Raw genomic sequence first — 15,061 nt, forward strand, 5'->3', positions numbered from 1 at the left:
ATAACAGGCTGAAGATTGCAAGTCTTGTCTCCCTGAAATTACAATGGAACAGATTGAAGATGATGAGCCTTAACCCCCTAAGTAGTAGGGTAACAGCTGAAATTTGCAAGTCTTATCTCCCTGAAGTTGCAGCGGAGCAGACTGAAGATAGCAGACCTTATCTCTCTGAAGTTGCAGTGGAGCAGTTGTAGTAGAGCAGATTAAAAGCTACAAGGCTATTCTCTCTAGAGTTACAACGGAGCAAATTGAAGCAACAATTCCTATATCCCTGAAGTTGCAGAGGATCGGAACAAGGCTACCTCGAAGAAGAAGAACATCAAAGAAGTCATGATTCTGCGAGACTGGGGAAAATTAGCCCTTTTTGAAGTCTTTCCTCTATTCTCGTTACACGACAATGAGCAAAGAAGGGCAGCTATAATGGGCCATTTTTTCGGGGGCCCGAAGAAAAACCAAAATACAAAATGAAAACAAATAATAAAAATTCCATTGAATGTCCAATTACATAGCCCAAATTCAAAACCCTATACAAGCCCAATATTCAAGACCCTAAAACCAAATTAACCTAAACGGCCCAAATACAATGGCCCAATACCCAAAACGAGCCTAAACAACCCAAAAATTTGGTCACCAGAAACCCTAGGGCTCTCTCCCTCGCGCCGCGGCCAAGCCCCAGCCCTCGCACTGTACGATGCGCTAGCTACCTCCGTACACCTCCACGCGCCACGCACACCTACAATAGACTAACAAACAAAAAGAGAAAGCAGCAAATAACAACAAAAGGACAGCAAGGAAATTTGTATTTTTTATTTTATTTTTTCTTTTCTTTTCTAGGCTATAAAGCCGAGGATAATCAAATATAAAAGGGGGGCACACTTCGCATATTGAAATACAAAAAAAAAAAGAGAATACAAAGAAAACCATCAAAGTTTTTTAAAGATGATTTCTGATTTAAGTTTCTTGAAATTTCTCTGAGTTTTTTTCGATTTATTGTTTGAGATTTTTCGTTATTGCATTTGAAAATATGAAAAAAAAAGGAAGTGAAAAACTTACCTTACAAATGCCATGGGATTCCTTCTGCTCTATTGAAATCAAGGCATAAAGGGAATCTTAAGGCCGAAAAAGTAACCCCGAGGTTCATGCATGCTGGTCGCCATTCATGGTGGCGAATCGGCATTTAAGAGGTGAGACTAAGGGTTGGCTGAGGGAAATAACAGGGGGCTAGGGTTTTAATTTCAAAAAAGGGCCGACTGTTTCATTTTTTTGGGGGGGGGAACTGTTTGCTTTTATAAAAGGAATAAAACGGTGCCGTTTAAGGAATGAGGGAGCCCGCGAGTTGACCCGACCCATAGTCGGATCCGCGCGTTTTTGCTCAAAAAGGGCAATTTGCGCGTGTAGTCCTCCCTCTCCTACATGGATCTTTAATTAAGCCTCAATCATGTTTGATTTGTTTTTACATTTTCCCTGAGATTTGGACAATGTTACGATTTAGTCATTATTTGAACGCTGCGTTTTGAGATTCAGTATATTTTCGTTCCAAGTCCTTGCTCATTTGTGCCCGTTTTATTTGGATCCTCAATTTTGTTTTAATGATTTGTTTTATTTGTAGATTATCCTCTCGATTTTGTTCTTATTTCAATTAAGTTTAATTTAGGTTTTATTATTTGTTTGACCTATTATTTTAATATACTATTTTAAACTGTTTTATTAATTTCATTTTGCTTTAGTTGACTTGTTTTATTACATAATTAATAATTTTAAAATTTTCTCCATGTAATTCTATGATTTAATTTTTTTATATAATATTCATTCTCATACATTGATATTTATATATATACATATACATATTTTATATCAAATTACTTATTTAAATCTCCTTTCGAACATGTTCATATACGGTTCTTTTAACTTTATTTATATATTATTCATTTCTTGTAAATCCAATTTTGATATTATATATTTTATTTGGAGGCATAAAATTAATTTGATCTTACATATATCTTAATTCCGTGTTATTTTTACATGTAATTGCTTCTAAATCTATCTATGTATATATATGTATGTTTTGTAAATCTATGATGTGTATGGTTTATTTCCCAAGATTATATTTCATTATATATTTTTATTATCTTTTCATATTTTATAAATAAATTAAATTCTCCTTTATTGTATGAAAATTGTCAATTTTAAACTAATATTCTTTAACACTTTATATACTATTTGATTTTAAAATATTTATTTTATAACACATATTTTAATAATCACGCATATATCTCTAGTTCATTTTTTTTTATAAATAGTTTTAAATTCATCAATTCATTAATTCGTATGTCGTATAAATTATGTGTTCATTAATCCATCATTATTTTGGAAAATGTCTTATACCACATTGACTTCTAAATCCCATTTTGTTTTGTACATGTTTCGTTGATTGGTTTATATGGTGCCATACATTGCCGTTGCATATTACTTATTCATTGTTTTGTATTGTTATATTAATTATTCTCCGTACATGCTTGAAAATTAGGTTATAATTTTAGATTAATTATATTTAATTGCCCTTTTTTGTTAGTTGATTAAATAAGATACATTATCCTCATTCATCAAGTATTGTATCGTATGTGTATATTATCCCATATCATTGTTTTCCACTTGGTTTACGAAATGTTGTTTTATAAGGTCCAAGTCTTAAAGATTAATTCCTTCTTATTTCAAGTAAAATTAATACGTTTTAAGTCGGTTTTATAATTATTCATTTAAAAATTCTTTAAAACGAAGGCAATGTTCGATGTTTGGCCATTCAGGGAATCGTGCCCTATCGTGCTGGGTTGCAATTTCCCGTTCATTCAAAATAATCGAATATTCCTTTGAAATTTCACTCATGTCTTTAAAAATTCTTCAAAACGAAGGTAATGTTCGATGTTTGGCCATTCGGGGAAACGTGCCCTATCGTTCTGGGTTGCAATTTCCCGTTTGTTCAAAATAATCGAATATTCCTTTAGAATTTCACTCATGTTCTCTGAATTCTAAAATAAGGCAATGTTCGATGTCTAGAAATTTGGAGAATCGTGCCCTACTGTGCTGGGTTTTGGTTTTTTCGTTGGACTAAATAATTGGGCATCCTTTTGTGATTTTCGACATATAAAATTTTGGAAGTCGAAATTTATCGTGTTTTCGAGGGTGTAAATGATCGTGTCATATCGTGCTGGATGTGATGCTGTATTCCTCTGAAATAAGAGAATTTTGACGACCAACTTGGGCTATTCAAAAAAAGAACCACGTTTCAAAAACATTTTTAAATCTCAAACATAAAGACAATATTTAATCAATTTGGTACCAATTTTGGGTGTAATGAGGCTGCTAATCCTTCTTCATACGTAACCGACTCCCGAACCCGTTTTCTCATATTTATGTAGGCCAAAATCGATTTAAATGGAATAAAATGTTTTATTAGGTGGTCCAGTCACACACCTAAACAAAAAAGATTGGTGGCGACCCTATTTTCGTTTTCAAAAAGTCGATCCACATTTTTTTAAATCGAAAAATGGTTTCTACAATGGTCATAAAATGAAAGCACTCAAAACCATTGTTCCAACTAATTTGTACTTTTAGTTAAACATTATTTAGTAATTAATACAATTTGATAGTATTCATCTACAATAAGATACCTTAGCAATCCTAAGATTTCCATAATAAAACATTGAGCTTTGTCATATGAACTTACCAAGGCTAATTTGCAAAAGTCGTAGAAATTCAGGGACTATTCTTGTAATTTCTCCTTTCCACGATTCACTTCGTTTTCTTGATCTATAATTATAAAATCGTTCCTTCATTAGCATCTATTTTAGTTCTATTCTACTTCACAATTTATGCCCTTATTTTTTTGAAATTACACTATTATCCCAACTTTTTAGTTTTTTACAATTTAGTCCCTGCTCAATTTATTCATCGATTGAGCTAATTCCTCTCAAATAACACTTTATCAATACATTATAAACTACTTCAAAGCCTTTAACACTCAAAATTTCATCACAAAATGCTAATTCCAACAACTTTCACAATTAGATCCTAAAAATTAATTTCTATAAAAATCTCTTCACAAAATCATCATATAATAAAATTAAAACATGAATTCCATGATAAATAATCATAATCTTTCAGCACTTATTCATGGAAACTTTCAAAATTATCCATGAAATCAAAAGCTAATGAATTAAACAAGTGGACCTAGTTGTAAAAGTCTCAAAAATTCAAAAATTATAAGAAATGATCAAGAATTGAGCTTACATGTAGTAAAAATATGAGAGGCTAGCTTAAAAAAACCCTTCAATGGTGTTTTTGCTGGAGAGGATGAAGAAAAATGAAGAAAACTGTAGATTTACCAAATATATCATAATTTACAATCAAATTTTTACCTTATTTCCAATTTTACCCCTTGTTCACACTTGATTTTTATTTTTCCTGCACAATCATGCTGTCAACCTATCTAATTTGGGTCTAATTACCTTCTAACTCCTTCTTTGATTGTAACGCCCCAATTTCGGGAATTCTGTGAATGTTGGCAAAATTTCATGCTTTGATTTTGTCATTTGTGAGTGAAATTATGAAATAGGACCTACGTGAAAATGTTTGAAAATACTATAGGCTAATTTGTAGTGGCCAAATAAATAGTAGTGCAAAATAGAAGGATTTGCATGTCAAACCTCCCATTTTACAAGAAGTGGGCGGCCATCATGTTGTTGAAGACAATATGTGCACTTGATATCCATAAATTATGGTACAAATTGATAAAAAATTGATAATGGGTTAGGTAAATGTTCCATGATGGGCATGATAAGCATTATGGGCATTTTTTTATTGACATTATGGCATAGGTATGGCACAAATAATATAGGTTATTTTGTGTTATAAAATGTTGGGTAATAAAATAACAAAAGGATGAAAAGAACAAAGTTTTGTCCATCTTTGTTCACCATAGCCGAAAGTTAGAGAAGAGAAAGGAGAGAAGAAAGCTCTTGAGTATTCGGTCACTAGGAGGAGGAAAATTGAAGGTAAGTTCTTGGTACCTTGCTTCTATTTTGAGGTTCATGAGTTCTTCTTGATTCTACCTTAACTCTTGAAGCATATTTTGGTTTTTAGTTGTGTTGTGAGCATTTAGTCATGAATTAAAATGAAGGAAATGGTTGTTGTTTCATGTTCTTTTGATGAAAATGGAAGATAGGTGAAGTTGAGCCAAACAAATGAGCATGCATGTGCCTTAGATGCTAAAGGGAAAAATCAGCTAACATGTTGTGCTTTAAAATGATGAAATGGAGATTATACTTAAGTAAAATCATAGATATGTGATGATTGATTGGTGATAATCATGTTTAAATAACATGCATGCAAGGTATGTGTGAAAGAGTGATTTGGTAATAAATCTGCTTGGGACAGCAGCAGTAACGTGACTTTGGAAAATCACCATAAATTGTGGGAGATGAATTAGAAGCTGAATAAATTATGTAATTAAAGATTATTGAGTCTAGTTTCAAATGAAATAAACAAGAACATATTTTGAATTCTATACAATGAGAAATTTGATTTGTAATGAAGAGTGGTCAGATTAGTCAAACAGTGAAACATGGGACACTTTGAGAAAAATCTGGTATTGACTGGCTAAACCAAAAATTCTGAAAATTTTATGAATAGAAGATATATGAGTCTATTTTCAGGGAAAATTAACGGAACTTGATTTGGAGTTTCGTAGCTCCAGTTATAAATGATTTAGTGACTGTTGATCAGGAAGATAGCTTGCAGTGAAATTATGATTATGTGGTAAACACTGACAAAAATTTGTTAATGAGTTGCTTATTGATTTCTTATAAGCTTACTCTGATCTGTAGGTGTGGTTGGCCGAATATTGTAGGGGGTTAATACGTAGTTCGTATTTGAACAGTTAGATTAACGTGTTAGTAATCCAATTGTAGGCGGTTCGTGTGTGGATCTCGTCAGCATATCGTCGCAAACAGGTGTGTAACTAACACCCTCTTATAGACTAGATCGGCACAAGCCGAAAAGCCGAAATGCCGAAAAGCTTAAATGCCGAAAAGCCGGTATTTTGAGATCTTGCAAGTGTGTGAATGCTCATGAGATTAATAGTTTGATGTATATGGTAAATTAAAGTGATAAGACTGCAGAGTGGGTGATTCTGTGCATTTCGATATTTTTGGGCTTAATGGGCCAAAAACGGGATAATGGGCCAACGGGCTCAAATTGGTAAGAAAACGCGGTAAGTGTTTCTGATCGTACATAAATGGCTATATTATGTATGAAAACCTTAAGAATAGTTAAATTACTTGAATACCCCTATGGATGCAAAATTACCATTATACCCTTAGGGTTACTTTTGACTGAAAAACATGACGATCTGATTCTGTATGATGTATGCCATGATTATATATCTGTTGCATGGGGACTTGGGTTATACTATGGAGGAAGCGTCCTGGTGGCTATGCCACAATTATCTGATCTGGTGGCTCTGCCACATATATCTGTCCTAGTGGCTATGCCACAATTATCTGATCTGGTGGCTCTGCCACATATATCTGTTCTGGTGGCTCTGCCACAATATCTGTATCTGGTGACTTCGTCACAATATCTGGCAGCCTCGCTGCGATTTCTGTGGTGTGTAGCGGTTGGGTGGGTCAAGTAGTCTCTCCACATGGTGTAAGGCTGGTATGGGGGTGTTATGGATGAATCTGGGTTGGGTTTCTGCATAAACATGTAATATCTATTCTGTTCTGTTATGGGCCTATGGGCTTTACTCTGAATTTTGTTCTGGGCTAAGGCCAACTTATTCTGTTTCTGTGGGTTGAGCTGATTTAGACTATGGTTGGGTTATTTTACAAACTGAGTTTCCCCAAACTCACCCCTTTTATTTTCATCCACGCAGGTAATCCCCAACCATAGTGGGCTTGGAGCTGTGAGGGAATTCGGAGTGGCCACCCGTTCTGAAAGTTTGATTTTCTTCTGGTGAACTGGACATCCTTTTAATTACGTTTGAGGTTTTGGGCTTTTAAATGTAATAAGGCCGCTTATTTATTTTTGATGGTTTTTATATGTTTTATTAAGATAGGTAATATTTATATTTAACTGTTGAAATTGGATAGCTTTAGGGCGCGTTTTCAAAAACAGTAATTGATTTCAAAATAACATGAAAACAAGCAAAGCTTCCGCAATGAAGATAATTTTCAAAATTAATCACTTTTCCTAAAAATAACTTAATCAAATCAGTTTCCTAGAAATATCCATGACGTTAAGGTGTGGCAATGGCGATATGCATGTCTAGGATTGGATCCGAAGGGAGCTTGGTACTTAAGCAGTCCGATAGACTCACCACCTCTTTTCCGGTTTCCTACCTGGTGCACAGCTTCCATTCACTTTAACCTATAATGAAATTATCTTTTAAAACACTAAGTAAGTTTTTCTAGATCAACAATATAAAATGTTTTGAACGCTTCGATGTGGCATGTCGGATCCGGTCATAACGTCTGGGTCGGGTTTGGGGTGTTACATTGATAATATTTTAAGCTATTTAATCATATTTTATAGTTTTGTACTTTATTCAATTTAATCATTTTTCTTCAATTAATAACCAAAATGTTAAAATTTCTTAATGAAACTTTAATATTAACTTATTAACTCTCCATAAATACTTCTAAAAATATTTATGGCTCGATTTATGAATTCGAGGTCTCAATACCTTGTTCTTGAGCCAATTATCTAACAATCTTCTTTTAAAACACAAAATTCACTAATTAAAAAAAATATTTCTAAAATCACACCTAACCTTTACTTATAAATTTCTAAATTGCTAAACTCATATGTCGGATTTAGTGAACTCACATCACTATTCCGACACCACTGAAATTTGGGTCGTTACATAAACTATCAATTCCAAATATCATATAACATCATTTTATTTACGACTATAAATGTTCACTTTATAGAAATTCTTTAAAACTTTGCATTTTATTCATTTTAGTCCCTAAAACTGAAAATGACATAACTTTCAATTTTGAGCTTCAATTTTGAAACTGATATCCATTTCATCCTTCCATAGCCCTCTAATACTTATAATTATATAAATTTCATGTAAAATTCAAATTATTACACTTTATTCCCTAAGTTCAAAATTAACAATTTTCACTATACAAATTAGTCCATTTTCATAACTAAGCTCAAAATCTAACCAAATAACACCAAAAACTTCAAGATCCATCAATGTGACATTTCAAAACTTTAACATTTTTAGGATCTAATTCCTGGGTTATCTAAATTAAGCTCCTGAGATTTTAAAAACATAAAATTTACAAGAAACGGACTAAAAATGACTTACCAATCAAAGAGTCAAAGCTTGAAACCCTTCAAAGCTTTTCTCTTATTCTAGAAATGGAAAAATCGGTGCATGTAGAAGATGATGAAGGTGTCTTCTCTTTATTCTCATGTTTTGTTTTCTTATTTATTTTTATTAACTTAATTTATAATGTTATTTAAAGAATAATAACATAATTCATGTATATTAAGCATTCTACCCGTCCACTAATAGCTATAGGCGGCTATTTACCATTTAAACATAAGCTTATTATCTAACTAAACCCTTTAATAAAAGAAAATCTATAGTGATTAACTTTTACAGTTTTTATGATTTAGTCATTATATCTTAATTTTTAATTGTTTAATAAAATTATCAGACTGAAATTCAATTACTCTATAATATATTTGTAAATATTAATTAATAATATTTACAGAATCGATATCAGAAAATAGGGTTTTAAACCACCGTTTTTGGGACCATTGAAAAACAGACTATTAAATTACATAACTTTAAACCTCAAAATGAATAGATACTCAAAAAATTTCAAGTAATAAAGAAATTTTTTAGGTTTTGGTCATGGATCCCATTCTAAGTAAAGACATGCAAACAACCAACAACACATGAAGTCCTTATGTAGTGCAAAAGCTTTTAAGTGATCGAACTTCTTTGTACACGATGATTATGTTTATGAAATGAAAACCATTAAACATGAAGAGAATGATCTACTCACTTAAGAAGACATTACACACAGTGTTATTTCTAAGCTCTAGAAGAAAAAAATTGTGGGGAGAGTGGGAGAAGAGGAAGAAAAAGAAAAAAATAATTAAATTAATTTTTGCCACATGCATCATTGGATTTATTCAAAGTGTCAGCCATGTGTTTTTTTAGCATAGTTATAATTCAAGGGCCAAAACACATAACAGAAGAAAACGTTAGGGATTACTTATGAAAAAAAAATTAAAAACCCATCGTCTTGTTGGATTGGATAAATAGAAAAGTAAAGAGAAATAAGGAAGAACTTGGATAATTCCATTGTTAAGATAAAAAAAAAGTCTAAATAAGGATAAATTTGGACATTTCCAAATTTATTGGACAAGATGGAAAAAGAAAAGTAAATTTTTTTAAGATTATGATATAATACATATTAAAATGTTATAATTGAAAAAAAATATTATAATAAATTATTTTCACTATTTATTATTTTTAATTAAACAAGATACATTGAAAAAAAAAGTAATTAAAAATGCTTTCGACTTCTTCTGCTAGCTTTGCGAATGGGAATGGAGAAGATATCTCTATTGTTGAAGATTCAAATACAAAGAAAGTTCGTTTTAAGGACACGGATACGGCTTTGGAGGATGTGATAGTGGTGGATCCTTTACCAATGTCTCCGTTGTCGTGGAAGGACAAGTTATTGGGGAAGGATAATCTCAACTAAGATCACAAGAACAAAGCCCAGCCTACTGCTGATAGTTTTTTTCTTTTTGATCAGGATGTGAAGAAGTCTATTGTAGATGGTGTGCCCTCTATAGACTTCTCTGATAGAGTGTACCAAATCCTGGAGAAGGAAATGTCTACTTCGATTATTCTCAAGATACTGGGCAGGAATATTGGAATTTCAACATTACAAAATAAACTCTATGGGATTTGGAGACCGTCGAAACCATTTCAATTAATGAACATTGAAAACGGTTATTTCCTTGCAAAATTTCAGAATTCCATTGATTATGACAAGGTACTCTCTCAGGGGCCGTGGATTATATTCGACTATTATCTTAATGTCCAGCCATGGTCGATTGACTTTAACTCCAATCTTCCTTATCCTAACTTGATCCAAACTTGGATTCGTTTCCCCAGACTTCCTAGTCACCTGTATAAAAGACAGATTCTCATGGAAATTGGGAGTCTGATTGGCAAGATTACAAAGCTGGATATCAACACGGATAGTAGGGCAAGGGGACGATACGCTCGTATGGTAGTGTTTGTTAATTTGGGGAGGCCTCTGATCTCTAAGATTCTCATCAATGGTAACCCGCAAAGAATAGAATATGAAAATTTACCTGTTGTGTGTTTTAAGTGTGGTCGTTATAGTCATACTGATGAAGCATGCTCATTGACTATTTCGTCTATAGGGGTGGTCGAGAATGAGGTCTCATCGGGGTAGGCTACTGTAGCGACTGCGGCGATCGGAGAAGGAGAATACGGGGCCTTGGATGTTGGTGGAGCAGAAATCTAGACGTGGTAATTTGGAAGGTGCGAAGAAAGGTAACAATTTGAAAAAAAAGAGGAGAAAATTCGGGATCGCGTTTCCATTCTCTGGCAGATTTAGAGGCGAGTTCTTTAGAGCAAGAATCTACCAAGAACCCTAAATCAATGTTGGAAAGTAAAGGTAAAGGAATATTAATTGACTCTGACGTTAATGTGAATACAGGTAGGAAAGCTGTGGGGAACGGTCTTAATAAAACCAATCTGAATTGGCCTATTGGTAAGCCTTAAAAGGGACAGGCCCGATCATCCAAGTCCAACACTAAAATGATTACCCACTCCACGGATAAGAAGGGCCTGGAGAATCCGTTAGTTTTAAGTGCAGCTAATCCACCTAATTCGTCCAATAATGAAAAAACCCATGGTAGTGGGTTTAGTGGGCTACAGTTGGAGCTTCAATCTTCGAAGAACCATTTAGAAACTGATCCTAAGGAGCTTAGCGTCATGCAAGTACCCGTGACATCAGCTGAAGCTATGTCCAGGCCATTAATTGCAGGTAATTCGGGTTCTATTTTTCCCTCTAATTTAAATCATCATCTTTAGTATTATAACAGGTCAAGGCCAAATGGAGCACGAATTTCCTTCTATTAAGCAGGCAAATCATGTGGTGGTTTATAATCCTGTATTTGAAGAAAATTCTTTTATGGATGTGAAAGTGAAAGGAGTGTTGGATGTTAGAAATCATTCGAAAGTAGTGTTTAATAATAAAAGAACTTTGGAGACTGGAGATTCGGCTGGTAGTAATCTTGTTAAAGTGGGTTGTAAAAGTCAGATTGCTAAAAAGTCTATTTCTAAAGTTCGTTGGAAGCTTAACAAAACCTTAAAGGGTCCAGGTAATAGATTTAAAATTTCTGAAAATTCCCGGGTCTCTTTTGCTGATTCTATGAAGAGGGCTGCTACTCTTATTACTTCTGAAATTGAGGAGCAGTCTGCTAAGGATTTGTCAAGGCATCTTGAAGAGGAAGTGGATATTTCTTCTTCTGCTTGTCAATAAGATAAGTTTTCCTCCTTTTTTATCTTTTTTTTATTTATTCTATGAATTTGTCTATTTTGCCTTGGAATGCACAGGGATGTGCATAGGATAAGTTCTTGCGTGCTTTTCGCGAATATAATTCTCAATACAAGCCTGACATTGTTAGTCTTCTAGAACCATGTATTAGTGGATCGAAAGTTGATTTAATTATTGTGAAGATGGGCTAGGATAAGTCACATCATGTTGAAGCAGTTGGTTTCTCGGGATGTATCTGAATCGATTGGAAGAGTTCGATTAATCTGAAGGTTGTGAGGAATCATCCTCAATTTATTCTTACTTGTATTTGTTCAGATTCGTTCTCAAGGCCGATTCTTGTTGCTTTTGTGTATGGGAGCCCGGATAAGGTGAAGAAGAATATATTGTGGAATGATCTAAGCCATTCTATTCTTGTTAGAGATGAACCTTGGATGGCCATTGGGGATTTTAACACTAAGGCCACAAATGTCAGTCTTTTGGAGCTTTTATGGATAAAGCTAATCTGCATGATTTGGGATTTCAGGGTCCTCCTTTTACGTGGCATCATTGTATTCTTTCGGAAAGACTTGATACGGCAGTGAGCAATGGGAACTGTTTGGATTTTTTCCTGATTGTGTGGTGACTCCTTTGCCTAGGATTAAGTCTGATCATCACTCGCTCCTCCTGAATCTTTATTCTCAAGTTATGAATGTTTCTAATCGTTCTTTCAGATTTTTGGCTGGCTGGTTATAGCATCATAATTTCTCTAATTTCGTCAAGGAAAATTGGAGTTTTGATAGGAACATGACCAATGCTATTGTTGGTTTTACGGACAGATTCAAGAACTGGAATAATTGTGTTTATGGCCATATTAGTCAGAGGAAATGTCGTTTGATGCACAAGCACTCCAATGTTCAATGTGTCGTGGATCTTTCAGGGTCTAATTCTCTTCGGCATAAAGAATTTATGATCCGGGAGGAGCTTGAAAGCATTTTTTATCATGAAGAGATTTTTTGGAAGCAAAAGTCGAGATGTGTGTGGCTAAAACTGGGGGACCGTAACACTAGCTACAGATGTACTCTACAGAGAAGGAAGTCTAATAAAATCACGGCCTTACGTGGTGTTGATGGGAATTGGATTTTGGATCAAGACACACTCAAATCGGAAGGGTCAATTTCTTTCAGAAACTCTATGGGGAAGACCCTGGCTCGGTAGGTAATTCGCCTCATAATGCTTTTCCTGGCTTAAACTCTGAAGATGTGGATTTTCTTGGGCGTAACGTTATGAGTGAAGAAATTAAGGTTACTCTCTTTGACATGGCACCTTTTAAAGACCCTGGTAGTGATGGGTTTCAAGCTGGTTTTTTTCAAAAGCAATGGGAGATTATTGTAGAGGACATTTGTGATTGGGTTAAAAATGTCTTTGATGGTGAAATCATTGATCCCAAATTTAATAATACTCTTATTGTGTTAATTTCCAAGGTTCAAAATCCAGAAAATTTCTCTCAATTCAGGCCGATTAGTCTTTGTTCTATCCTATACAAGTTAGTCATGAAGATTATTGCTAATAGATTTAAGGTCATCTTTCCGAAGATCATTGGCCAAGAGCAAGCTGGTTTCATTGTTGGGTGAAGCATTATTGATAATGTAATTGTCGCTGAGGAAGTCTTGCATACTATGAGAGTTAAGAAGAGCCTCTAGTGGATGGCTATTAAGATAGATCTAGAAAAGGCATACGATAAGGTTAGATGGGACTTTGTGGAGGCTTTGCTCATCGCAGCAGGTGGTATGTTGCGTGTAACAATAAAGGGGAGTGGATCCTTAGTTTTACTCACTTCTTGGGGAAATGCTCTGTCGCGACTGCTGAACTATGGAGCTTGTTGGATGGTTTGCTTATCACTCAGAACAAGGCTATAATGAGGTCATCATTCGTTCAGATAATCTTGATAATGTGATCATGATTAGTGAAAGCAAGGCTGGTGGTTCTAATAATGCACTTATTAAGAGGATACAATAAATTTTGGCATCGGAAGAGAATTGGTTCTTCACTTATATTCCTAGAGAAACCAATCGGGTTGCTGATGCTTTGGCTAAAATATCCCTGTCAAGTGGTTCCTCCCTGCGTATCTTCGAGTCTCCCCCTTCTAGGATAAAAGATATTTTGTAGGATGATAATTTTGTTGATAACTCTCTCATGAATCATTTTATGTAATCGATTGTTTTGTTTACCCAAAAAAAATTTAAACAAGATACATATGTATACTCTATTTTACTTAACCTTTCTCATTTCAACAAGCATATAAAAAAAACTTTTATCGTTTTTGTTTTTGTTTAACGGATGTACTAATTTTGTATTTCTACTCTCAATCGATTAAGATTATTTTAACCAACTATCAAAATTAAAAATAAATAAATAAAAAACTAAAATTAAATATTGGCAATTTTATATCTTAAAAACATTGTTTGTAATTTGAGTATTTAGGTTTTCCCAAAAAGTTTTCTACTTTTCAAGTAAAATACTTATGAAATTTAAAAAAAAAATTAAATCTATCAATTGTGGTTAGACTCTTTCAAAATTTAAAATTTAATCTCTATAGATTAATTTTTGAGATATTAAATCTTTATAATTTTTTATTTAGAAATCTTGGTCCTCCATTTAATTTTATCGTTAAAATTAACAATGTCAAAAATAAAATAATTTTTTTAGCCCTCAATATTTATAGTTTTTGGTCAATTTAGTCGTTACCCTTTAAAAGTACATAAAAATTTAAAAAATTTAAAATATTTTATATTTTAAATAAAAAATCTTTAAATTTCAAAAAATAAAAATATAAAAGATTTAAAAAATATAAACAAAGATTCCAAAATTCGATGTTATCTAAATAGGACTAGATTGACCAGTCAAACTGGGAACCAATTGGGATATTGGTCCGATGAGAGGTAAAAAAGCAATTGACTCGCAAACCAGTACGAATTGGTTGAACTGAGCAAAAAAAATCAGTTGAACCGATTTCGAACTTGTTTGACCAATTGGTTCCTCAAACGACCAGTCCAACCAATTCAAAGCAAATGAATTATTAAAAAATCAAAAATAAAAATATTAAAAATTATAATTGATTCAACTGTTAGTCCAATTAATTTTTTTAATCTGATTCAACCAGTCTATATCAGTTCACGAGTCAACTAGTTTTAAAATTTTTAAACTTTTTTAGCCCTCAACATTTACAGTTTTTTTGGGTAAATTACACCAACAGTCACTCAACTTTGGGGTAGCTGACAAAAGAGTCACCTGTGTTTTATTTCAGTCACTCAACTTTGAAAAAATAACAAAACAGTCACTAACGTTATTGAAAAGTGACAAATCAGTCACTCGTTAATGTTTTTCGTCACAAGTTTAACGGAATAGCTGATGTGGCAGTTAATTAGCTGACACGGCCAGTTAACTTGCCACGTAGG

The 15,061-nt window shown here is 33.4% G+C and overlaps 1 long non-coding RNA gene across 1 annotated transcript; it reads right to left on the reverse strand.

The window, feature by feature from the left end:
- Window positions 1-9,524: 9,524 nt before the first annotated feature.
- On the reverse strand, window positions 9,525-10,920 carry LOC121210845 (uncharacterized). The gene is made up of 2 exons (XR_005906066.1): window positions 10,414-10,920; window positions 9,525-10,223 (listed from the first exon to the last, which is right to left on the reverse strand). It is a non-coding gene; the product is annotated as an uncharacterized lncRNA (long non-coding RNA).
- Between the last annotated feature and the right edge of the window lie 4,141 nt (window positions 10,921-15,061).

This window comes from Gossypium hirsutum, chromosome A12 (genome assembly GCF_007990345.1).
Source record: "Gossypium hirsutum isolate 1008001.06 chromosome A12, Gossypium_hirsutum_v2.1, whole genome shotgun sequence".
Lineage (NCBI taxonomy): Eukaryota > Viridiplantae > Streptophyta > Magnoliopsida > Malvales > Malvaceae > Gossypium > Gossypium hirsutum.